Genomic DNA, 13,760 nt, shown 5'->3' on the forward strand with positions numbered 1-13,760 from the left:
ACACAAACCTCAACAAGTCTCTTTGTGGCCCATTAATCACCGGTAGTTTCCCTGAATATGCTGTGCTCTCACATGATCCCCTGCCTAAAGCATTTTGTGTTCCCTCTTCTCTCTGCCTTTCTTCCTCTTTCCAGGCTCACTTCAAGCCTCCCCAACTCCCGTGGCCTCCCACCAGTATCCTCGAGCCTGAGACAGAAAGCTGTGTTTCCAGCTACACACTATATGCTGCTCTTCTAGCAGTCAGACTCAGTTATACCTCTGATTTTTTTAAATCACCTATTTCTCTAGAGCCTAGAGTCTAGATTACAAGCTTCCTGATGGCAAGTTCTGTACCTTATTCATCTATCATCAGCATGAACCATAATGCTAGCAAATTTTGAGAGGGAGATGGAGGGTGGCTAGATAAGACAAGTGGACAAGAATGTAAATAACATGAACTAAGAATTCCAATTAAGAAACCCAAACACAATGACTGCCATCAAGACATTATCACTTTATCCTACTTGTATCTCTGCTTCCACCCTCACCCCATAATGGTGTATTATCAACAGACAGGCAGAACAACTTTTTAAAAGGTAAGTCATACTATGTCACTTCTCTGTTCAAAACCATCCAAGACTTCCCACCTTGGGCAGCAACCCGTCTTTACCATGGCCTACAAGCCCTACAGTCTGACCACCCATCGCCTCTCTGAGCTCACCTGCTGCCCCTACACTGTCCCTTCACTGGCTCCCTGGCTGTGTTCTCAAATGTGCCAGAGCTGCTCCACTCTGCACCTGCCGCTCTTTCTGCCTGGAATGCTCTCCCCTAAGACACCCACCTAGCTTGTTCACCATCTCCTGCAAGTCTTTGTTTACATGTCATCCTCTTAGCTGGATCCACCCCAACCATCCTACTGAACATCATGTGCACGTACATACGCATACTCCCTACACCCACCCTTGCTTTATTTTTCTTCAAAGCACTTATCACCTTCTAATATTCTATAAAATTTACTCAGTTATCTTGCTTATTGGCTCTTTACCCAAGGCAGAAAGTAACCTCTGTGAAGATAGAAATTTTTATCTGATTATTCATTGCTATCGTCCAGATTAAATGAATGAATCCCATTAATATGCCTTATTGCTCACTTGGAAAAGGGTCTTTTCCTTGGATTCAAAATTAAGTTGGATGTCAATGAATAATTTCTGACATACACCTTTCCTTCCATACTTCTTGATGCTCAAAAGTGATACCAAAATATTTATAAGGGGAAACTAATGTAACTAAAACCATCATGAAAACTGTAGAACCATGTGCCCTAGTTCACAAAATCCACATTCTGGGTTCTGCCACCAAATGACATTAAGCACATCACTTTTGCCATCTGGGCCCCCTACAAAACTAAAAGTAGTAGTCTCTACAGCTTTGTGAGCGCCATGGTTTGAATTCTGTTATTCATTCACCCCCTTCTGCAGTGTGCTCACTGCAAATTCTATCAATCCCTGCTGCTGGACCCTGCCCTAGGTTTCTGCTATTGCCTTTCTCAAAAACACATGATGTAACTTACTCTTGCCTGATTATCAGTTCAGATGGTAAGTTCTATTTGTACCTGTCTTCACTCAGTTGATAGCTTAAAGCAGTGGCCTCTAAACGTTTCTGATTACACATCTCTATTAAAGAATATCGAATATATATACTTATTTAGAAATCATACAATCTGCTGTTATGCAAATATGGCAATAAAAGTATAAAATATATGCAAAATGAAATAACTTCAAAGAATAAGATTAAAAATAAATATTGACAGGTACAGTAATATTCTTATTACAGCCCAGTGAACGACTCTGCTAATTTAAAAGGTGAAAGCAGCATGAACTGAATAGCTTTACCTCACCCAGACTGGAAATGGGAAAACAACAGAAAGAAAGAAATCCTCCAGACATCCTAGGAAGCATCTCTGATACAGGTTAAATGTGTCCCTCAAATTTCATGTGTTGGAAACTTAATCCCTAACGTGGCAGTACTGAAAGGTGGGGCCATTAAGAAATAACTGAGTCATGAATGGATAATGGATTAATGGGTTATCATGGGAGTAGAAACAGGAGCTTTATCAGAAAAGAAAGAGACCTGAGCAAGCATGTCAGCACACTCAGTCCCTGGCTGTGTGATGCACTGTGCCACCTCAGGGCACCGCAGAGTCCCCGCCTGTAAGAAGACTCTCACCAGATGTAGCCCCTTGACCTTGGACTTCTCAAACCTTCATAACTCTAAGAAATATATTCCTTTTTTTTTTCTAAGAAATTACCCAGTTTCAGGTATTCTGTTATAAGCAACAGGAAATGGACTAACACAATCTTACTGTTCATGATGAAGAAAGTGACAGTTAAGGTGATATATTCCCAAGTGCCTCAGAATTTCAGAGCTAGCCAGATTGTCTCAGAGCTCTGCTCAGAATGTTTCATAACAATGACCTTGCAAACTGAAGCTTTCATTCTGCCCTGGGTACCTTACAAATATTTTATGAAAAATCAATCTACTGAACTGCACCCATCAGCAAACCTAAGTTCACTGCAGAGGATACCCAAAAGCCCTCCTTCATGTGAATTCAGAGAGAAAGCTTTTAAAGCAAGTCATTGCGATGGAGGTAGGTACAGCGTGGACCACACCTCGTGAGATGTGCAAACAATGTGGCTCAAGACAAACCCAGGAGAATATTCAATCATCAGAAACCCAGGATGGCGAAAATAAAAAAGACAATGACAACTTCTGGTAAGGATGTGGGGAAATGGGAACATTCATACATTGTTGGTAGGACTGTAAAATGATGCAGCCACTTTGGAAAACAGTCTAGTAGTTCCTCAAAGCGTTAAACATACAGTTACCGTATGTCTCAGCCATTTCACTTCTAGGTATATACCCAAGAGAACTGAAAACCTCTGTCCACACAAAAACACTAACATTCATAACAGAATTATTCATAATAGTCGAAAAATGAAAACAACCCAAATGTCCAACTGATGAACAGATAAACAAAATGCGTTATACCTATACAATAGAATATTATATAGTAATAAAAAGCAATTAAGTCCTTAATTCCTGCTACAGGATGCATAAACCCTGAAAGCATTATAAGTGAAAGAAGCCAAACACAAAAGACCATATAGTGTATGACTCTACTTTATGAAATGTCTGGAATAAAGACAGAAAAAGATCCAGAGACAGGAAGTTGATTAGTAGTTGCCAGGGGCTTTGGGTAGCGTGACAGGGAATGACTGTTAATGAGTATGGAGTTCCTTTTTGAGGTGATAAAAATTTTCAAAAATTAGATAGTGGTGATGATTGTACAACTCTGCAGGTATACAAAAAAACCTGAATTGTATACTATATAAGGGTGAATTTTATAATTTATGATAAGTGAATATCTCAATAAGGCAGTTAACAATTATCATCATCATTATCATTATTATTATTATTAATATAATGGCTACATGAAATGTAGTACCCTGGATTGGATCCAAGAAAAGAAAAAAGTCATTAGTGGAAACACTAATGAAATCCAAATAAAACCTGTAGTTTGATTAATAGTGTTGTACCAAGTCCCTTGTATATTTCTTAGTTTTGGCAAATGTACCATGGTAATGTAAGATTTTCATACTAAGGGAAAGTGGGTGAAATGTATATAGGAATTCTCAAACTACTTCAAAGTAAAAAGTTTATTTAAAAATAATAATGTGGCCGGGCGCGGTGGCTCACGCCTGTAATCCTAGCACTCTGGGAGGCCGAGGCGGGTGGATCGCTCGAGGTCAGGAGTTCGAGACCAGCCTGAGCAAGAGCGAGACCCCATCTCTACTAAAAATAGAAAGAAATTATATGGACAACTAAAAATCTATACAGAAAAAATTAGCCGGGCATAGTGGCGCATGCCTGTAGTCCCAGCTACTCGGGAGGCTGAGGCAGTAGGATCGCTTAAGCCCAGGAGTTTGAGGTTGCTGTGAGCTAAGCTGACGCCACGGCACTCACTCTAGCCTGGGCAACAAAGTGAGACTCTGTCTCAACAACAAAAAATAAAAAATAAAAAAATAATAATAATGAAAAATTATAGGACTATACTTCAATACTACCGTATACAATGCAGCTACTGAAAAGAATACTTTAGATCTACACGTATTTAACATGGAAAGATATCCTTATTATGAAGTTTAAAAAAAAAACAGCAACTTGCAGAACAATAAACATAGTATGACCCTATTTTTAAAAATCTTGTATGCAATGTTTGTATGCAGTGTGTTTGTACTCAGGGAAACAGGCTTTTCACCTTGTGATTCATATACATGTGTATTATGCAATTTTTACAATAAGCACATATAAATTTGTAATTTAAGAAATTCACAATAAAAGATTTTAATATTTTTAAGTGTCAAATAAATTTAAATTCCCTGAAAAGCTGTGTGCTGGGAAGGAATAAAAGATTGCCCCCAGCTCAGGCTTTACCTGCACAGTGGAAAAGGAATCCACATCCAAGAACATGCCTCTGCTCCGAGGTTATTTCCACCTCTAGAAATAGGGAGTCTCACTTCAGTACCAAGCATTCTAAGAACAGCAAGTTACTAACAATCACTGAAGATAAATGATGGGTGCGTGTGGATTCATTATAACATTCTCTACATTTGTGTATGTTTCAAATTTTTCATAACACAAAGTTAAAGAAAAATAATAAAGGTGTCCTCTATGTTTGATCCTTAGGGTCCATCTCTCCTTAATTACCTAGGATCAGGATTAAGACTCATGCCTATTGTCCTGGGAAAGAATTACTCCTGTACAATCTATCCTAAGGGCCTCCTTTTCCTTACTCTAAATACTGCAGTGACTAAAAAGAGTAGGTTACAGCCTACTCATCCTGAACCACCACTGTCAAAGGAAAACTCAGAGACAAAATGGAACAGTAAAACAAGTTATGGGATTGAGATAAGGGCAAGTGAATCCAGCCTTCTGAAATACTGGGCTCCTTAAAGAAAGGATACTGGAAGTATTTAAAGAGGAAAAGAAAAGCCAAAGTTAGAATATTTACAGTATTCTCCCCTGAAGAAAATCATCAGTTTCCTCCCTTGGCTGGCTTATCTACAAGGGTTGTTAATGTCTGCAGGCATCAGGATTGCAAAAATCAGAGGTAAAGTTGTTTTCATTAGGGAATCAGCAACTTAAAAGAAAGGGGCTCAAGGTTTCATTTTGTTAGGGCTTAATGTTAGACAAGTGTTCTTGTCTTCTGTGGTTTCTCTCAGGATGAAACATTTTACCTCTAACTGTGACACTAATGTGTTCATATGGGTTGCAACGTAAAACAGATTTCCCACTAGGGACCCTAGTGCGAGCACTTGACAATCTCTACCCTGGACAGCAAGCCTTCTTTTTGTGTGTGTGTGTGTTCGTTTTGAGACAGAGTCTCTGTTGCTTGGGCTAGAGTTCGTGGCGTCAGCCTAGCTCACAGCAACCTCAAACTCCTGGGCTCAAGTGATCCTCCTGCCTTGGTGATACCAACTAGATGAGGCTGAAATGTTAATTTGAGTGTGATGTCAAGATTCTCAAAGTCAGTGAACCTTTCATTATGTTCTCCAATTAATAGGTACATAACAGCTGCGTATTCTTCAGATGATTCACATATATCATCCTGCTCATCAATAACCTTTGCTAACTGGGGAAAATGTTCATCCAAAATTTCCTTTTGAATAAGTATTTTTAAAAGACAGCTTTTTTCAAAATGCTTGGATTTTTTTTTGCCACATATCATACATAGACATAGTTTTACCTTGCAAAGAAATAGTCAAGATTTGACATATCACACAGAAATGCTACATTCCTACAGAAATCTTCTTTCAATAATTCACATTGCTGACTCTGTTCTTCATAAAATTTACCTATCTGTTCTTGCAGAGATAAAATTTTAGCTAACACCTGTCCCTGCCATAGCCAATGCACTTTAGAAAGATATGGCAAATCCACACTGTGTAACTCACGGTTCAACTTTAGCATGTTACGAAACTGATGCCATGTAGCATTTGCATCAATATAGTTAACAATACTTATAACTTGTTGCAAAGTGTCACTTAAAATAGTGGTGTTAGCACAGAGATTTTGCTGATGCAAGATAAAATGAAAAGAAATGAGAGCATCTGGATCTGTTAACACTTTTTTAAATCTGTGCAATAAACCCTTCATGTTTTTCTTGTCATCAAAGGTACACCATCTATACATACACTCAACTAAATTTACCAAACTCAGTCCAACTTCACAACATTTATCTTGAAAGTTGCTGAAGATATCCATTACCTGTGTTCTGTTCGCAAGAGTGCTCAAAACAAGTAACTCTTCATAGCAAAGAAAATCTTCTGTTATTACCCAAATGAAGCATAAAACCTGCGCTGAGTCAGTAGTATCAGTTGATTCATCCAAAGGTATTGTAATATATACTTTCCTTTTAAAGTATTGCACGAAATTGTTCTGTTAAGTTAAAGGCTAATTCATGCTGCCAATAAGTTATGGTTCTCCTTGAAAGAGGCAGTTGTTTGTACTTTGAAATGTTATTGGGGTCTAAGCATTGCACAACTTCAACCATGCATTCTTTCACAATTTCTACATCACTGAATGGCTTCCCTTTTTCCCCCGAGTATATAAGCTACTTTATAAATTACTTCAGTGGCATTATTTCCAGGTCTTATTGCTGCTTGAAAGAACTGTCTTTGCTTTTGCTTTTCATCTTTTACTTTCTGCAGTACAACCTTTCATGCCCCTCCCTCCAATGTAAAATATTTGTGGTCCTTATGAGTGTTATAATGCTGATGACTGATGAGAATTTCTTTAATGTTGATATTGCAGTATCACAAAGCAAGTAAATCATCTTTAGCAGAAACAAGATAATTTCCAATTGCAATTTCCAATCCTCCTTAAAAAATCTGTTTCCTTCCTTCATCATTCTCTTGGTCTTCTTTGACATCACATCATGGGCTGTTTAAGCATACGGAATTAAAAAATACTGTTGAGCTGTGCAACTACTCACAAATTCCACTTCAGACAGAAACACAGTACACCGTTATCAAAAGCTGGTAACAGACTGGCGTACTTGACCCCCATAAACTCTCGCCAACCAGCCTTGTGCAGTAGTGGTGCCAGTCAGGCAGGGAAAGTTAGAACAAAAGCATGAGCGCAGCAGCCGTCAATTTAGCTCTTATGCCTCACTAATGCTCTAATTGTGCCGGTCAATCTGGGAGGATTATTTTGTTGAAACTTATCTTATTCTTGGTATTTTAAATACATTCACTTTAAAAATAAAATATAAAAGATAAACAAAAATTTATTAATAAAAATGAAAGGATTTGTTCTGTAAAATTTGGATTCAATCAAGAGGCTGCACTACAGGATCTAGATGGCTTCACGTGGCCTTAAGGTTGCAGGTTCCCCCCCCTGGTTTAGCACATGGCTTAGCATGAAGCATTCTCTAAATCTGATTCTCTTCCCCACTACAACTCTCATCCCTTTTTCTGTATTCTGGCTCTCACTGATTTACACAGTCATCCAGCAAAGGAAAAATAATGCCAAAGCCATGTCAGGCTAAAACACAACCAGTTGCTCCAACACTAATGAGTCTTTTGACTCCATGAAAATCAACTGAGTAGAATATTGAACAGCTATTCTGAACATTTTCAATTTTCAGATAAATATAATTTGGAAACTTTTCCATGTTGGAGCTATCTCAAACTCTTCAATTATTTACTAGGGGATCAAACAAAAGCACGGAAACACAACAGGCAAATTTCACTTAAGCTGAGCTTCTGTCCTTTGGGGTTTTGTTATTGTTCAGGTTTTTGTTTTTAAGCGTTTGTCTTTCAATGATGTGACTGGGTACAGAGAATCCTCTCCTGCCTTTGTTTGATTTTGTTTTTTCAGAACCCAGAAAGGAGGTCACCTGTCCTAGAAGGCCTCAGTTCCTTCATCTGTAAAATGAAGTCTAGATTATTTTTCACGTCTTTTCTAAGTCTGAAATGCTATCACATCTGAGCATACCTTGTGAGTCATGATGATGGTCCCAATGCTGGCCAAGCTAAACACATGACCTACGCTCCCCCAGAGGCTCCTGCTGTGGTTCAAGGAGGCAGCACCCCTTCCCCATCTGGCATCCTGCTCCTAGTGTGTGTCCTCCCTCCCAACCAATCCCTTCCGGGTCCAAGTACAAGGTGTCTCTTCTCTAATGGAGGCTTCCCTCGCCCCATGCAGCCTTCACTTATCTCTCCCTTCTTTGACCTCTAACTACAACACTCCAGGATGACATCAGGTGGCAATTAATCTCTGGACTTTTTTCATAGGGCAATTTGTAGAGTGCTGAGCAGGTAGTCAAGAAACAACTGTCTGATGATTTGTTGGAAGAGCCTAATCACATTGAAAAAGGCGGTGAGTAAAGCAATGAGACTTTGCCAAAGAAGGCCAGTAATAGTTTAAAGAGGAGAGAGGAAGAATCAGTAAAATCTTACTTCTGGGCTGAGCCCCTCCTCTTCCATTCCAGTTCATTCATGCTTTCAAACACACAATGAACAGTAGTCTTGCCAAAAAGTAAAAATTATACATGCCTACACACTTTATGACTTCTCAGAAAAAATAAGCCAATTTGTTCTAGCACAGAAAGCTTAAAGGCAGGATAGACAAACCAAAAGTGAATTAGCTGTTTTAATATCGCCAAACTTCCAGTCTCTTAGGAAACAAAAAGTCCCTGAGAACTGGGAATAAATTCTCAGCTCTGGGAATGTCAGCTTCCTTTGTACTACCTCCTACTCCTATCTAACCCTGATTTCAAATTTCAAAAGTAGGCAGGACCACATTTGGGAGAAATAAAAACGAATGAGCAAGGGATGAAAATGAAAGTTCATGATATAATTATTTCAAATGAGGAAATCACTCCTTGACGAAAGGCAATGATGAAAAACAAAAGAAAGAAGAAACCTAACATTTATCCATTCCTCTATAAATATTCCATTTTACAAAGTATATTTTAGGAAATCTATTTTATCTGAGGTCCTGTCACCTAATCTCTTTGGCCCAGCACTGGACGATCTCATATTATGACTCTGAAACAGTTTGATTTCTATAATTAAGGGCTTCACACTAACTTAGAAACACTAAAGAATTATTGAAGATTTTGGTTAGAAAGGGCCTTGGACACCCTCCTATGTTTGATTTACCCTGTTTTAGCAACAGACTGTCACCACCTGTGGTCACATCCAAGTTCAAGAGGCTCCAAAGCCCAGCTCTTTCTTTTTTTTTTTTTATTTCAGTATATTATGGGGGTACAAATGTTTAGGTTACATATATTGCCTTTGCCCCACCCAAGTCAGAGCTTCAAGCGTGTCCCAGATAGTGCCCACCGCACCCATTAGGTGTGTATATACCCATCCCCTCCTTCCCCTCCCACTTGCCTGACACCCGATCAACGTTATTACTGTATGTGCACTTAAGTGCTGATCAGTTGAAACCAATTTGATGGTGAGTCCATGTGGTGATTGTTTTTCCATTCTTGTGATACTTCACTTAGTAGAATGGGCTCCAGCTCTATCCAGGATAATACAAGTGCTAGATCACCACTGTTTTTTGTCAAAGCCCATCTCTTTCTATGGCACTATATTTTCTTCCCGGGGTGGGAAGAATTAGGAATCAGTCCAAGGCCAAGCCAGGTAAAGACAGGAAACCAAGCACACATTTTAATCAACTTTTGCTCCTGAGAGCCCATCAAAATGGTGAGTACAGAAGCTTATACTCCAAAACAACCTAGAGAATTGGAGGGTGGGGAGAACACAAGCAGCCATTAGCAAATAAAATTTTACCCCAAATACAATTTAAGAAGAAGAAGAAAAGAGAGGGGAAGCCACAACCCAGAATATGCTCCAAGGGGGCTGCACTGGCCATGAAAGCTCATGCACCCAGGCCACAAGTAAGCTTTGAGCTAGTGTGGGCAGCCATGGGGGGAGAAGGGACTGGGATACTACGTTAAGTAGGAAAATACAGGTGGACAAGCGAGCTGCCAAGGCAAGAGCAAAGAAGCTATGTAAACAGGTGGGGAGGGCAGAAGAGGAGGGCCCACAAACAGGCCAGGCTGGGCCCCCTCTGCACATCAGGCTCAATTCTGTGATAATTCTGTGACAAGTGTTCACATATTTGCCTCCCAACACTAGACTATGAGTAAGGTAACCAAGTAATTTACTATCCAAACTGGGTAACTTTGAGAATCAAAGGGAGTGCTCTTATACTGGGACAAGAGGCATAAACAGGGACTGTCTGAGGCCATGTGGACATAAGGTCTCCCTAGGCATGCGTCTCTCATGCAGGAAGCATGCCTTATTATGCTCTGTACTCTCAAGACCAAGGAGGCTCTCAGTAAATGTCGGCTGCACAACTGGTGACTACCTTCTCCAGTAATTCTAAATTTGCCAAAAGTAACCTGTGTGTTACTCCTACCAGGGCTACCTTGTACAACTTCAGAGGCACTGTCGCAGCCCTATGTGCCAGCTGCATTCCCACAAAAGGAGATGTACTTTTTTAATTAAAAAAAAAAAAAAACCCAACTCTCTAAATGAGCTTTGAAATGAACTCCCTCCATACCCACACTAACCAAAGCTCTGCCCCAAAGCCACTTTCCTTTCCCACTGAACTCGCTGTGACCTTCCAAGTTTATCCCTCCCTTGGCAAGAAAAGGCTGTCAGAGCCCTGAGAGTGGCAGGGACAGCTGATGCTCCATGCTGTGAGCCCAGAGCCTTTTTTCATGAGGCTGCTTCAACTTTGGCCATTATCTGACTTCGTAACTCAAATCAAAGATCATCAGGCATGACCAGCAGATCTGCATGCTCCAGTCTAGATGCTGACGGCAATACTGAGCATCGGAATACACAGTAAGAGCAGGAAGATTCTAAAACTTGTTCTAAGTCCCCTTCCTGTTTTGGTCAGTTTGTTACAAGTCATCGGCAGGGAAGGTACTAAACAAGAGCCCTGGGATCTGTCCCTTTTCTGAGGAGAAAACACCCAGAAAGCACAAGTGGATTTCCTGCAGGTGTGTTTCAGGGAAGGCCAAAAACAAGCACGCAACAAGAGCTGACACTGAGCACTGAGATTGACAGCTGTGAGTCCTATTAATGGACCACCAGCACCCTTCTTACGTTTCACTGCTTTAATCCAGGCTACCAAACAATTCTAATGAGACCAGCCCATGCACTATTCAGGTGCCTCTGAAGCAATCATTTCAAAGTCATCCCACAAGAAGGACTACATATGGCAGCGCAAGCAGAAGAATGGGGAGGAAACCAGTGGGACCACTGGCCAAACGTCAAAGCGCCGTGCATTTCTGGGATCCCATTATCAAATACATGCTAGGTGTATAATATCAATGTGAATTCTCATTTTTATAAATCCTGGAATTATTTTATGAATACCACAATTATACTGCTCTGTAATACGTTCTGTGTTGCACTATACTTTGTGTTACAAGTATTAATTTATAAAATGTAAGCATGTAGTGGAAATGACTTGGGCCTCTCTCTTTTTCTTGAAAGGGTCTGTTTTGGTGTAGAACTATAGTGGAGAGCTAAGGAATTAATCATTTATCAGCATAATGCCTCAGACATCTGCAGACAGGATTTCCGTAGGTCAGAGACATTCAAAGTTCCAAAACAGTAGGCATTGTAGAGAAAATCAATTCATTTTATTGAGGATTTGCTGTGTTACTGTGTGTAAAGCACAGCTCAAGTCTTAAATTACTTTCAGATGCCACTGGTAATTTTGATAATAACTAGGTCCCAATGCCAAATGCTCAAACTAGTACCCAACCTTCCCTCAACAGTCAACAATCCACCCTCAATCTCGTTACCTCTCATCTCACTGAAATACTTTCTAAGAATCTCCTATTCGTCCCCAAGTTGGCAGGGACACCACCATAATTCTTTAACTTTCCAAAGTGCAACTCAAACACCCTAGCAGCCAGCTCAAAACCTTAAATGAACACTCACTTCAATGAATGCCCTGGAGTGGCATTCATGCCCTCAGAGGTCCAATATCTGGGAAGCATAGTTCAGGGGAAGAGTTTGGGTTCTAAACCCAGATACCCTAGTTTCAGATGCTTGCTCTAACACTTATCTTCACCTATTAAAAGGGAATTATAATAGCAACTAACAAGATGGTTGTAAGGATGCAGGGAAATAATTTGCCTAAAAGAGCTCAGCACATGCTCGCTTCGGCAGCACACACACTAAAATTGGAACGATACAGAGAAGATTAGCATGGCCCCTGCGCAAGGATGACATGTAAATTCATGAAGCTTTTCATATATTTTTTAGAGACAATCAGAGCCTGGATCCTAATCTGAAAGACAAAAAATAGCACAATCTATACACTGGTGCACGGCTCCTTGCTCTCCCAGCCCAAAATAATGAGAATAAAATGTGAAATTAAAAAAAAAAAAAAAAAAAAAGAAGAGCTCAGCAGAGACCTGGTACATAAAACTATTCAATAAACGCTAGCTCTTTTCATTACCCCCAGCTTCTTCCACTCACTGAACAAATATTTGAGCACTACTGTGGGCCAGACACTACCCTAAGTGTTCAGCTGACAGACAGAACAAAGCCCCTGCCCTCCTAGAACTACATGTGAATGGGGAGGGAGGTGGCCCAGGGCTTCACCACACAAGATCCATGGCCCAAAGTGAAACTTCCCCAGCCCGCTCCAGCTTTGTTCAGGCATTGTCTCCAGCTGGACTGTTTACTTCTACCTACCCAAATCCTGCCTATCTCTTAAGATCCAACTCCAGGGCCATCCTTCCAGAAGCTTTTGCTAGTCATCTCCCATACAAGGGAAGCACGGACTAGGCACTCTTCTTGCATCTCTCTTAACTTGTCTACAACAGAAAGCATGAGGTCCTCCTATGGAAACCACATCTACTCTGCTATAATCTCTAGTTTGAAGGCAGGGAATATCATTTTTCCCTCCTTAACTCCCCTGCACATTTTATTTTTAAAAAAAAGTGCAAAATGAGCAAATAAATCTCTAACCTAATTATCTGCTCATCATGCTATGATTAAGCCACAGAACCCAAAGAGAAATCTGGACTATAAAGAGGTGTTAGGGGAAAAAAAAGAAATACCAGAGTTCAGTGATTTATCTTGGCTAAGAAGTTATAATGTCGCTTTTTTTTTTTTTTTTTTTTTGAGACAGGGTCTCGCTCTATCACCAGGGCTAGAGTGCAGTGGCGTCATCATAGCTCATTGCAGCCTCAAATTCCTGGGCTGGGCTCAAGTGATCCTCCTGTCTCAGCCTCCAAAGTAGCTGGGACTATAGGCACATGCCACCACGCCCGGCTGATTTTTCTATTTTTGTAAAGACAGGGTCTTGTTATGTTGCTCAGGCTAGTCTCAAACTCCTGGCCTCAAGCCATCCTCTGGCCTCCACCTCCCAAAGTGCTGGGATTACAGGCATGAGCCACCACATCCAGCCATGTCTCTTTTCTTTATATGACTATTTTTGTCTTCCTACATGGAGTTGGTAAGATGGTAAAGTCTTGGTGGACTGGTGAACTTCTAAGATTTGCATGCTTTTACACTCATGAAACAAAAAAGGAGGACAATTAAGGCCTTACAGAGTATCCAATTTCAAATACACATTAAACTGCTACCTAATCTTTTCTTAGTATTAAAATTTTTGTTTCAAGTCAAGACAGAAAGAGGCCCAGTACAGAACAGAGAGATTCATCCACTTGT

General features: G+C 40.3%; 1 protein-coding gene and 1 non-coding gene across 9 annotated transcripts in view; one reads left to right on the plus strand and one right to left on the minus strand.

Moving 5' to 3' along the window:
- Positions 1–13,760, minus strand: part of CLASP1 (cytoplasmic linker associated protein 1) — a 263,544-nt gene that overhangs the window by 186,174 nt on the left and 63,610 nt on the right. The window lies entirely within an intron of this gene.
- LOC138387749 (U6 spliceosomal RNA) lies at positions 12,233–12,339 on the plus strand. Its single transcript, XR_011233960.1, has one exon. It is a non-coding gene; the product is annotated as a U6 spliceosomal RNA (small nuclear RNA).

This window comes from Eulemur rufifrons, chromosome 1 (genome assembly GCF_041146395.1).
Source record: "Eulemur rufifrons isolate Redbay chromosome 1, OSU_ERuf_1, whole genome shotgun sequence".
Lineage (NCBI taxonomy): Eukaryota > Metazoa > Chordata > Mammalia > Primates > Lemuridae > Eulemur > Eulemur rufifrons.